We start from the raw sequence: 13196 nt of genomic DNA on the forward strand, positions 1-13196 counted from the left end.
TTTTTGGCTCCGCACCCCTTCATTCACACAAGCAGGGTTACGGCACTGGGCAGCGCAGAGGGCTGGCGGTCAGCAGCATCACCGAGTGGTGCAAAGGCACTGTCTGGGGGTGCACAGCGAGTGAGAACCCCGAAGAACCTGCTCACCGTGCTCACTGAACATGCCTCTGTGGTTTTAATGCTGTGCTGCACAGCCAGTTAAAATTGCTGTACCTCTGGTAGGGTAGCAGGTTGGAGATGGCACTTGGATTGTTGCCTTTAACCTCTTACAGAGACTCTTGAAATAAAAAAGAGAAAATGCTGCCTGGAAGATGTGTGTGAGTATTATTCTCTTTGGAGCCAGCGCTGCTGTTGTTGCTTTTGATTGCATTCGATTTTCTTTCTCAGAGAAAAGTTTCTTCATGTGTGAAGCATGCTCAGTCACCAGCATATGGTTCGGTAGAGCTCGGGGGGGTGACTGTTGTGACATGCTTATAATGCGCATGGCTACCATCTAGTAAAGATGGCAGCAAACCCATTCTTCGCTTTGCAGGAACACAGAAAGCAGATGGAAACTGTTTGCTCTGTAAACAGCTATAAGGAACTCCTGCTCTATCTCCCCGGTTTTCGTTCAGATCAATAGGATCCTTCTGTCCAAGGTATTAAGATAAATCCAGGAAATTTTGGTATTGATTAAAGAGAGACATTTAAAAAAAATCAATCATGCTGCAGGCAGAGAAATATTACTGCCTTGAATGTGGAGGCTTGTTAATCTTGCTAGATAGGATGGAACCAAAGTACAAACTCTTATGGTTCACAGCCCCAGCTCCTGGTTCACAGTCCCACGCTTCTCTCACCCACCTCTATACCTAATTAAAATAACCCCCAACAAGAGCTGGTGCTTGGCACAGGCTCTTCAAGGCACCTGCTCCTGCTGCATCCCAGCCAGACACACAACCTGCAGGCACTGATTTGACAGCTCCTGCTTGCCAAAACGCACAAAAAATATATGTATTTCCTTGTCGGGAATGGGAAAGAATGGAGAGGGGAAGCCACCAAAAGTTGTGCTGAGCAATATGACAAGAGGGAAAGGGCTGCTGCTGGCTGCTTGGTGTTGAATTCACCACTGCTAGGTATCATCAGACACTGATGCTGTGAGTACCAGTTCCCCTGGCATTTGTAAAGGGTTGGAGAAGTTAATAACCTCAGAAACATTCAATTTCCTCCCAATTAAAAACATAAAATCCTCCATCACAGAATATGGGAGAAAAAAAGCTACTCATCTGATAGAAATTCATATTTACAGAAAATAGCATGAAGGTTGGTGCTTGCATAGTGAGACAGTTACTGCTGATTTATTAGACCTTGTACAGTGTAATGTGGGGCTTTAATGGTATTTTACATTTTTCAGTGGTTCCAGTCACCCAGCTGCAAACCTTGGTGGCTTAAGATGACTGCTGTTGCATTTTCCTGTGTTTGAATGTCCTTCTCCTATCACTGGTGGACATCTGATCATGCACTGAGAAACACACTGTCCCATACTTTGCATGTCTATACCCAAGTCGGAACATGCATTTTGTGTGACTGTTACCTTTATATAGGAAGATTACATGAAGGTTAAAATCTAGCTCACTCTAGTTGTGTAACCACTGATTTTGGTAGAAAATTAGGCTATTGAAATGAGCATAAGTCAAAAGCCTTCACCTGGAATGTCTTTTAAATTAGTGCTATAGAAACAACCACAGGCTTTGTATTTTGTATTTGCCTCTTTGCTTTCATGGGGTTTAATCAGTTTCACACAAACACACAATGTATGTTGACACCAAGAAGGATGATTTCCTGAGTGCTTCAGCCCCAGAGCAATAGCAAATGATAAGGAATACTTTCTATTTCGGCACATTTACAGAAATAGGAGAGCCAGTCCCCTTGTCTCCCCCCAGTAGTTGCTGATGCTGCAGGTGGATGCATGTTGTGCAAAGTTTGACACCCGTGTGCTAATCGCCACCTCGGTATCAATTAGTTTTGCAAAATACCACATTTACAACTTACTTGGTGGAGGAAATTATATTGACCTTATGCTGCCAGCAAACTAGAGAAAGGAATAACAAAAAGAAAAGAACAGTAGTAAATGACATGCTTGTGTTTACTCTGCTAAGAGTAGACATCTAAAGGCGTCTCTTTGCTTTCAGTGGCAATCACTTTCCCATCCTTGGGAGAACACAGGAGGAGTGATTCTGAGACACTCAGAAAGGCCCTTTCAGTAGGAAATAAGCGGGAATTTGATAGTAGGTGTCTTTCAGATGATGAATTTTGGCTAAATGGAAGTGTCCAGGAAAGGAAAAATGTTTAGCCTAATATGCTACAGATTAATTTTGACATGCCAGAGAGAACAAACCCAGGAGCACTTCTCAGGAAAGGAGCATGGGGGGATCACTTTGCCTTTTCCACACTTCTGGGCTCTCCCCAGCTTACTCCCACATTGGCCATACAAGTTCTGAAGTCTTCTCCTCCAACCCCAGCTCTGAAAGGAGCTGCAGTCACCTGTGTCTCCTTACACTGCCTGGGTTTACAGTGTTCTCCCCCATGCGAGATCAAACTGATTCCTCTGAATTATACAGAGGAATACACACTCACTCCTGAAATCACTGCAAATCAGGTAAAACCCATCAGCAATTATACAGGATCAAGCCAATACTGGAAAAGATTGTTCATACCCATATAACGAGGCTCAATCTTTGCCCTTGGCTCTTAGTGACTGCAAGTGACATCTTGATTTTTTATCAAACTTTATATTTTTCCTCCATCTCCCAAAATGTAGTTATAATTAAACAACCTCTCATGAGCATCAGCTGTGCTATTAGAGAAGAAATTAAACATTTCTAAGTAAATCTAATAGATGATGGGAAATTTTAACACAGCCATGAGATCTGTGAGATCATTTAAACAGAAATTACCTTATATTAAAAATGGCAGTTACAGGCTGTATCCCCAGCGCTTTAGAGGAAATAGAGGGGGAAAAAAAAAAAAAAAAGTGAAGAATTTCTTCATTATTTCTAATCTCAACCTACCCTCTTTTAGTTTAAAGCCATTCCCCCTTGTCCTATTGCCACAACCCCTGACAAAAAGTCCTCTCCAGCTTTCCTGTAGGCTCCCTTAAGGTACTGGAAGGCCTCTGTAAGGTATCCCTGGGGCCTTCTCTTCTCCAGGCAGAAAACAACCAACTCCCTCAGCCTGTCTTCATGGGAGAGATGCTTTAGCACTCTGATCATCCTCATGACCCTCCTCTGGACTTGTTTTAAGACATGTCCATGTCTTGTGCTCGGGGCCCCAGAGCTGAATGCAGTACTCCAGGAGGGGAGCAGAGCAGAGGAGAAGAATCACCTCTGACCTGCTGGCCACACTTCGTGCAGTCAGAACAGAGTTGGTTTTCTGGGCTGCAAGCACACATTGTTTGCTCATGTCGAGCTCCTTATCAACCAACACCTCCAAGTCCTTCTCCTCAGGGCTGGTCTCAGTCCACTCTTCACCAAGACAGTTTGGCTCAAAATCATAGAATATTCTAAATTGGACTGGGACCCACAAGGATCATCAAGTTCAACTTCTGACTTCACACAGGACCACCCCAAAATCAGACCATATGTCTGAGAGTGTTGTCCAAACACTTCTTGAATTCCAGCAGGCTTGATGCCATGCCCACTTCCCTGGTGAGCCAAAGAGCTTTTTGGGCTCTAGCAGCCAAAGACAGGTTCCTGGCTGCCCTTTAAGCCAAGCTGAATAAATCCATAGCAACTCCAATGGAGGAGACTTGGGAGACATTTTCTAAAAACATAGTTTGATTAAAGGATTTTAAAGAAATTGTCTTTGCCCCCCCCCCAAAAAAAAAGGCAAGGAGAAATGGTGCCATGCCAGATCCTCTTGTTCAGAGTGATGCTGCTGCTCCCAGCAGCTCTCTGCCTGTCAGCCCCTTGGCTCAGCACTGGTCATGGAGACATCAGTCTGGCTTTCAGCCACACTTTGCTTTCCACCGAGCTGGCTGACTTCCCGGTGTCTAACAGTGTCTGCCTCAGGAGCAGAAACACAGCTTGTGGCAGTGAGGGCAGGAGGGTCACTGCTGGTACCTACTGCTGGTAAACCAAGGATGCTGTGGGCTGGGCGAAGGATTCCCAGTGCTGGAGTCCCAGGCAGCACTAGCAGTGCCGCATGTTGCCAGGAGATGAGTCCACAGCAGTATTCAGCACTGTCAGTCATCTCTGCTCTAAATTTTTTCCAAACCCCAGAAATTACAGCTGGGCATTATTAGCCTCAGCCCTATACCCTTCAGTATCTTTCTAGCACCCCATTGATGATCAATATATCACATCTCCTGCCCTGGAAGTGTGGCTTCCCAGAACAAGCTCTAGCTGCCAGACAATTCAAGCCTCCAAGCTCTCTTCTGCTGCAGTTAGGCAGCACAGCCCACAGGGCTACATGACAGGGTGGGTGCCCATGTGGGGACCTGCCCCTGCTGTTCAGCAAATTCTGTCATTAAAACCCACCCCACAGGTGGATGGGCACTCCACCTGCAGAGAGAATAGCTTCAGGGGGAAGCCAAAGGCTGGTCTCCTTCCAAAGCCATCCACAAACACCACAAAATCAACAACGATGTCCATTCAGAATCTTCCACTTCTCTAATATGAGGCAGGTAAAGAGCAACATCTGAATAAATATCTTCTCCAGAAACTACTTCTGTCCCCTCAGGCCATTTTAAAATAAGAACTGCTAGCTTTGGGGATATACTGAAGGAGACACTTGTTGTGTCTCTGAGGCTGATTTCTGACAAGCCTTTGAAGCTGCTTTGAGCAGTGCTGGGTTTACCCCCACCACCACTCTCTCAGCCTGCCATACAGACCATCAATAAATACCCATCACCACCTGCCTGCTCACAGGTACATTTTTAATGAAGCCTGATAGGAGGGTGCAGAATGGAGGGAAAAATATTTTCAAAAAGCTGTATTTAGAAAAATGAACGTAATACATTTTTATTTGTATTACCCCCACCCCCCCTTTTTCCCTTCCTCTCCCCTTTGATTCCTATTTATACCAACTCAACAGCGCAAAACCCAGATATTTGCTGCTGGCTGTCTGGAAGCCAGCTGGATTCACAGCTGTGCTAGAGCTGAGGTCTCCTTTGCCAAGGACAATATCTACTTTTTGCACTATTTCTATTTTTAGAGAGCTCATCACTCTGGGACCTAATCAGTGCCCAAGCAATTGGAAAATGGGATCTGCTGTTAGCTGGCAGACCAGAGCCAGAAGAGGAAGCCAAGCTGGAGAACAGTGACACTGGTCAGCAAAAAACATGGCCAGCATTGGCAAAGCCTCTGGCTGGCCAGCTCTGCTGCAATAGGGTCTCCTGGGCGTAGAGCACAGCGTGGGCAGAAAAAAAATAATCATATCCACCACCCCCCCAAAAGCAACACAGTTCATCACAGTGTTATTTGGAGGTTCATGCCCAGTGCACCAGGCCAACAAGCACACAGAGTTGGAATCCACAACGACAACAAATATTGTCTTACCCAACCTTCCCCCCACCTTGGATTGAGTCTTTGCACTAACATACCTTGTAGGTCTCCTGGTGGTGTTCTAGCTGCTTCCTTAGCTGCTAAGCCAGCTTTTCTGCTCCCTATTTTTGTGCCGTGATCACCTTTTTGGTGGGCCTAACAACGCATTACTGCTACACCTTTGGACCTTTGCAGTGCCTCAGCGCTTTGTAGTTAAACTGCAACATTTCTGGGCTGTGCTCAATTGGTCCTCCAGCTGTTGTCAATAGCCCTTGTTCCCACCAGGTGGCTCCATGGGCATGTAACACTCCAAAGGCATGTTTATAAACATTGAGGGCCTTCCCTTCTGCTAATCCTAAGGCGCTAGTCAAGGCAATTAATTCAGCTGTTTGTGCTGAGGTGTTATGGGGTAGTGGCTTTGCTTCTACAGTGTCCCAAGGGGTCACAAATACCACCAAAGGTAGTCCCAGAGCCAGTTTTCTAGCCCCCCGGACTAGGAGTACAGTCGCTGCTACTGCCCTCTGGGAAGATGATAGTCCCTTACTCGTCTCATCTAGCAGTTTGGAAAAGTAGACCACGGGTCTTTTCCAGCTTCCCAACACTGTGGTCATCACCCTGGCCGCCACCCCTCTTCATTCATGCACAATTGGAAATTCATTTCAGTGCATAGCATAGTATGGTCTTTCCACGACCCACACTCAGTCTGGCTTCTCAGGTCCCAATACGATGCTATAAAAGCACTAACATACATCAACTCATAACATTTTCCTTCCCGCAGGCAAAATAACATTCACTGCAATATAGTATTATAATTGAAGGATCCATTTTCTGGCCATTGTTCCCCACCATCCAGTTTGTATTGAGGCCACTCCTGCTTACAATGTTGCCTAATTTTACCCTTTGTCCTATAATCACCACCAAATTTAGACCAATTTTTAAGGATGCATCCAAGAGGGGAGGAAGGGAGGATCCTGGACTGACTGCTTCCCATGTTCCCTGCAGCAGCTGCTCGTGCTCAGCTTTGACTTTAACCCACCGATCAGGTCAGGTAGCTCATGGGGCCATACCCTGTTCTTGCCAAACCACAGTGCCTACATGTGAGGCTGACAATTCACACTCCAAAAACCCACAGGAAGATATAAATTGTACTCACCAGGCTGGTGACGTTCCCCTTGACCCCCAGACGTTCGGTGGATTCCTCAGAGCAATGCGCCATTTGCCACTTGCTGGCCCTGGGCTTTTGGAGGGCATAGGCCAGACCCTGATAAAATCACAAGTGCATGCTCAGTCTCTGGTGTGCTCTCCTCCAACAATGATCTCCCGTGCTTCTGCTAGCTCAGGGCTGCCAGTCCCCCTGTTTTCTACAAAGTTTCCTTGTTTCATCAGCTTAGGACTACAACAGGCCATGGGTGTGGAAGAACCAGCTCCTGCAGGCCTGGGGAAGCAAATATGAAAGCAGTAGGTTTCTGTGTGTTGTGCAGGGCCTAGAGCTAGCCTGTCCTACTTGCACAACACATCTCAAAGGAGCACCACAGCCCCGGGACACGGACAGTCATTCATTTCCACATAACCAGGCGTTCAGTTGTATGACTGCTACAAAATGTTGCGTGCTCTGACTCTGGGAAAAGCTACAAGAGATGGTCAATGGATCACCCACTTGTTGGAGCACCTGCTGTGGTATTTGCTGCTGGCTTATGGTGTGGAGGCGGTAGAATTCATTATAGCTGAATAGGAGATCAATACACAACTTAATTAAGACAGATGGTTGCAGGTTCTCCTCATCTCTTCGGAGATATTAGGAGTGCCATACCTGGGGCTTTCTACTGCTCTCTGTCCTCTTTAGTTGTATTGCCACATTTACACTAAATTACAACGAGGAATTTGTTTAAGAAGTTAAAGGGCTCTGTAGTTATTCATGCTTTTTATTTAATTACTTTTTTCTTTTTCTTAATTAACCAAGTTCTTGTCTAATGGATTGAGCAAGAGCAAGGCAAGAGGAAATAGCAGTTCCCACAAAGCCTTCATTACTGCAGCTGGTGCTGTGAGTGATTTCTGTGTGCTCACAGCAGTTCAATGTCATGCAATGCTGAGTGTGAAGGCTGAAATTAAGTGACTTTAAGTGAAATTAACTGACTACCTCACATTCCCTGAGAGCAACATGTTTTGCTTGTACATGCAGTATAGGCTGAAGCTTCAGAGTAGCCCTGGTGTGGACATGTTGTGTTCTCCCATATGTGCAGTCCCACAGACAGATCCAAACCCACAGGCACGTCCAAATCTCCAGCGGGCTGAAGATGAGCTCCGTGCAGAGCTGCGTACAAGGACAGTACCACATGCTGGTTCAAATGCTGTACAAAGGCTGTGGGCAGAGTGCTGCAAGAATATAAATTTATTTAAAGAACAAAAGCAGAAACTGTTTTTCCCTGAAATAACAGTTGCACCAGCTAGTCCTGGTTTCCTCTGGCTTAATGGGTAAATTCTGGATGTATTTATTTATGGCCAAAGCCCTCCCTGAGGGGAGGCTGGCCCAGATGCCAGTGGATCAGCAGCTCTGGGCTTCATACCAAGCACCCCTCCCACAAACACCTTCCTCTCCTAGAAGAAGAAATCCTTCCAAAGAGCACATTTTTAGCCATCATCTGCAAATGTCAGATTAGTGTACTGGTTACTGTATTCCCCAAAAACTTTTGTGCACATAAAACATCTTTAAGCAGCTTGGCACCTCACCTGATTTCTTTTGACAGGGGAAGAAGGAAAAGAAAGGTGATAAGAAGTTCATCCCACAGTATGTATGGGAGGGGGATTAAGGTCCTGTATGGCTTTACTCTTTCTCATGTAGGCAGAATAAATAAGCTTCTGGTCACTGACTATTCAGTTTTCACTGCATTGCTGGAATCCCTTAGAAATCAGTAAAACTAAACTTTACAATGCTAACGGGTGAGATATTCACAAGCTTCCAAGGTTTTCCTGAGAGAAAATAACACTTTTACCTACAGACAATAAATTTAAGAGAGAGAGAGATTAAACCATGGAGAACTACCAAGAATAGAATAATGTAGAGCCATGGGCCAAATCATCAGCCACTCTAATCTCAGTGAAAAAAAAAAAAAAAAAAAATTACTTCATGAAGATCCTCCAATTCACACCAGATAAGCACTTCTCTTACAAGAGAGATTACTGAGAGATAATCCTGTGTCTCTCAAAGATAATAGCACTGCCATTTTTTCATAGGCAATGGTGCACCATAACACACTGTGCATAAAATCCAGTCCCTGCAGTGCAGAAAGCAGCGGTTCTGCAAGATTTCCTTTTCACAAATCAATTTAATTCTTGTGAGAGAGAGAAAGAAAAAAAAAAAAAAAAAAAAGCTATTAAAATGCTACTACAAGTAAAACTGTAACTTAGAAGCCTAGGATAAGACTCAAATCTGTTACAGCCAATTTAGCTCTGCTTTGCTGAGTGATGGCAGGTCAGAGAGAGCCTGGGGCTATGCAGGAGCTGCAAGGTCCTGTCTGCCCAGCACTTTTGGGACTGGGAGCATGGTGGGGGGGGACTGCTTAATCAGTGTCTGCTTAATAAGTGACAGTCATCTTCTGTGGAAGCCTCAAAGAGGTATATTCAGCCTTGGTGGCTTTGTTTAAATCAAAGGTAATAAGAACACTGTGTCAGTGGCCACAGGCCCAGCTCATAGCATTTTCAAGAGGTCTCATGGAGTATGGAGAACCAGTGGTAGAGACCAAAAGAGGCAACACCATGGAGCCAGCACATCTGGAGCTACGCTCTGAGAAAGGGCAAGAAGAGTATGCATGAAGGGTGGGAAGGAGGTGAAACCAGGGGCTTCATTTTCTTGTCAGAAGGATGGAGTGAGTAACAGGACACCTACTGCAACCACCTCCCAAACCCTCTCACGCTCCCCAACAGATCCGTTTAACAGCTGGCGCAGTAGCAGACTGTCTTTCCCCCTGGTAGAGCTGAGATGCTCCCACACACCCTGTGTGTGCACCTGGGGGTCTACAAGAAGCTGGAAGGGGACAGAACCAGGACAACTGACCCAAACTGGCCCAAAGGACATTCTGTACCATATGACACAATGTGGGACAACAAAAACTGGGAGGATTGGCTGGGGGAGGGAGGGGAACCACTGCCTGGGGACAGGCTGGGCATCAGTCAGTAGGTGGTAAGCAAGTGCATTGTGCATCACTTGTTTTTATATAGTTATTATTTTCCCTTCCATTTCTATCTTATTAAACTCCCTTTAATCTCAACCCACGAGTTTTTACTTTTTTTCATTCCCATTCTCTCCCCCACCCCTGCGTGCCTATGTTTACATAGCACACAGGCACAAAGTAGGCATGCAGTTTTTAAATGTTATTTATTGCTATTAATATGTAAGTTAATTGTTACATTGCATCACAGCATCCCTGAAGAGATTGATAAATGCCACAGAAAAATTAAGATACAAGATATGACCCACAACAAGCAAGAAGAGTGTGAGCTTGAAAGAACTATTAATGCCCATGGTGAAAACAGGAGCAATGCAGGGGAAATGTTCGCCTAAGCACAGGATATTTACCCTCAGATTTTCTCTCCACTTGTTTTCAGGTTTCCAGCCATCCTTACACAGACAGCATGATTACATCCTTATGGAAATGGCCACATACATCCACCAGCTCAACCCAGGTGCCACGGCATCTTTTGCCATGATAGTAAAAAAAAAAGCAGATACAAACAAGGCTTTTTGGCAAATAGACAGCAAAGAGAGACAAGTTCTACCTGCAAGGGTCACAGGTATCTCATGTGGAAATGAAAATACCTCTCCCATTGTCTTTTCTGGTCTCAGGTTATTATGACCACTTTTTTTCCTTATTCCCAGGCCAGCTAGATGCAGTCCTTCGATACATGACCTGACACTGCTTCAGATGCAAAGCAGCATCTGCTCCCTCTTGTTGGTTTTATTCAAACAAACCTGCCACACTGAAGAATAGCAAGGCTACTTTTCATAAGGTTCTGTAGCCATAGAAATCTCCCAGCTTATGTACCATAGTTGTACGTTTTGTATATTTGAAAACTCATTACATGCCATGAAAACCAGTTCGAACTGTCATCCTCATCATGTATCAAATCAGAAAATATCTGCACACAATCCTAGACCTCAGCTGAGCTGCAAAGGCAGCATCTCCTCCAGTAGAACGAGCTCCCACACAGGCTTCACTAAATCTGAAGGAATTAGGCCCCCAGCATGTCCAGTTGCTTACATTTATCAACCCAGAACAGCTGTGTAAACTAAATTCATGCCGGAGCTAGTAAGCACAAACTTAGGCTCACAAAGCCTAGGCCAGGAGAAGACCTGTTCCCTGTGAGCAGATGAAAGCAGAGGCTGAACTGCAGGTATCTGAAGGTCTCTCACTACACTGTTTTAGTGCATCTGTCAGTGGGAAAGGACTCATCTTGGTGTTTTCTTGCAATTTCTGCTTCCAAAATTACCTTGGTTCCAATAGAGGAAAGAGATACAGAGACATTTATCAACTACGTTATTTGCAATAAGCTTGCACAGCTGTAAGTAGGAATTGATGTACGGCAGAGCTGAGTCCCAGTACTGCTAGGCTGCTACCTCTAGATTTGTTAGCTTGGTCCCCAAGTCCTCCAGGCATAACTGGAGCAGGCTGACCACCAGCCAAGAGGTGAGCCCAGCCTTTTTTCCTCATCCTGGCTACCACGTATTCCTGCAAACAAGTAGGCTGCTCCATCTCCTGATCACTGAAAGGTGGGTGGGAAAGCAATCAAAAGAAATAAATTCCTTCAGTGTTTGATCACGTGTGCTCTTTTCTTTCATCCCACCTAATGCAATTTCCTTCATAAAGAGCCTTCGAGATGAACAGTAACTGAATAGAGACCGCACCTGTAATAAAAATTCACTGCCAAGCTTTCTCAAGGGAGCAAGCAAAGAAAAACTTGCATCTTTATTCCAGGCTGACAGTGAAGCAGCCTCACTGCTTCTCAAAAGCTGTATTATTTTGTTATGAAGTTTCTATGTCTCTGCATTCTTGGCACAGCTCTGTAATAACAAGAGTAGTTAGTTCTGGAATTGCTCCTCATAGGTGTTTCTGGAAGAAAAGTTAAATTGGAATTAGCAAAAATAGCCATCTTCCGTTCGCATGAAATCACACTACCTGCAACCCAGTTTGCAAGCCACAGCGACATATGGAGACTACTGCTCCTGATCATCTTTTGCTTATATCTGGCAGCCTCAGTACATTCAGGAATGGGGGATGGGGAAGCACCATGTAGCAGCAAGATTGGTTGAAAGGATGAGTTTTAAAATCCCAGTAACTTGCAGCTTTCTTCCTTGTCAGTGTTGAAGAACACAAGGTGGGAGCAAACTACCTGAATTCTCTTTGCTCAGATGCAGAAGTCTCTTTTTGTGGCACAGAGGTGAAGGTGTCACCTGAAGCTGGTCCTGTCAGGGTACCCCATCCCTCCCCTGTAACACAGGAGCACCGCTTTCACCCCTGGGGAGGGGAGAATCTGGGGCCACATAAGCAGCTCTATCAGCCTCCAACTCCCATACAAAAACAAGGGCATCATTTCCTGAGCATACTGCAGACATGAGGTGCTGATGCATCACAATCAGTATGGAAAAAAACGGACACTTAAAAAGAATAAATCCAGTAGGCATTGAATAAAACTAGAAATCAGGTTCCAAGCAAGAAGCAGTCTTTCCTGCACGTTTCTCTGTGATGAACACCTTAGCCAAGGGCATTGTAGACACTTAACAGGGTCAAAGGGAAAACAAGAAGTTCCTGGAAGACAAAACCACTGCCTACTATGCCTGTTTCCCTCATCAGGGACAGGAACTGACATCTCTCATCAGACCAAGGACACCTCAGTATACCTTGGAAGACATCGTAAGTACCAGCCATCCAACCAGTTCCTCACAGTGATCACTTACTGTCCTGACTGCCCATTTCTAGCAACAGTTCAAGCACTTCGATCTAATGTAAACAAAGCATCATTGCAGTACTTCATGCTCTAAATTGACTCTCACAGTATATTATATGTATTACTCTGTTTTGGGATTGCTTGTGCTTGAACCAATTGCACGTAAAAAAAAAACAGCTACATAGGTAGGTCCATATCTGAAATAAAAGCAAAATTAGAACTATCAGAAATAGCCATCCTCATGCTCACATGAAATCACACTACCTGTAACCCAGTTTGCAAACCATTTGTCATCACTTAACAGATTTTTCCATTCACACTTTCCAGACACAGCTACTGAATACACTTATCAGCTGTGCTTTCTGTAAATACTTTATTTTTGCTTTTGAGAGAATGCTTTCTGATTTAAAGACCAAAAAGGTGTTATGCAGAATGTGAACCGCTCACAAACCATCCTTTATTCTGTTGAGAAGTGCATCTCTTTTCCAAGTTCTTGTCTAACCACAAATGCTATTCAACAGCAAGCTGACCACCACCACTCATTTATGTCAATTGTTAGACTGCTGAAATGCAGACTACTGCAACAGACTAATCCTTTGTGCAGTTATAACACAGCTTTAACAGCAACATTATTGCCCGCAGCATACAAACCACTGATGTAATCTCTGCTACAGAAAACAAACAAACAAACAAGAATTTTCATGACATCTTTGGCATAACTTTATTCCTATCTCAATGC

This window comes from Aythya fuligula, chromosome 3 (genome assembly GCF_009819795.1).
Source record: "Aythya fuligula isolate bAytFul2 chromosome 3, bAytFul2.pri, whole genome shotgun sequence".
Classification (NCBI taxonomy): Eukaryota; Metazoa; Chordata; class Aves; order Anseriformes; family Anatidae; genus Aythya; species Aythya fuligula.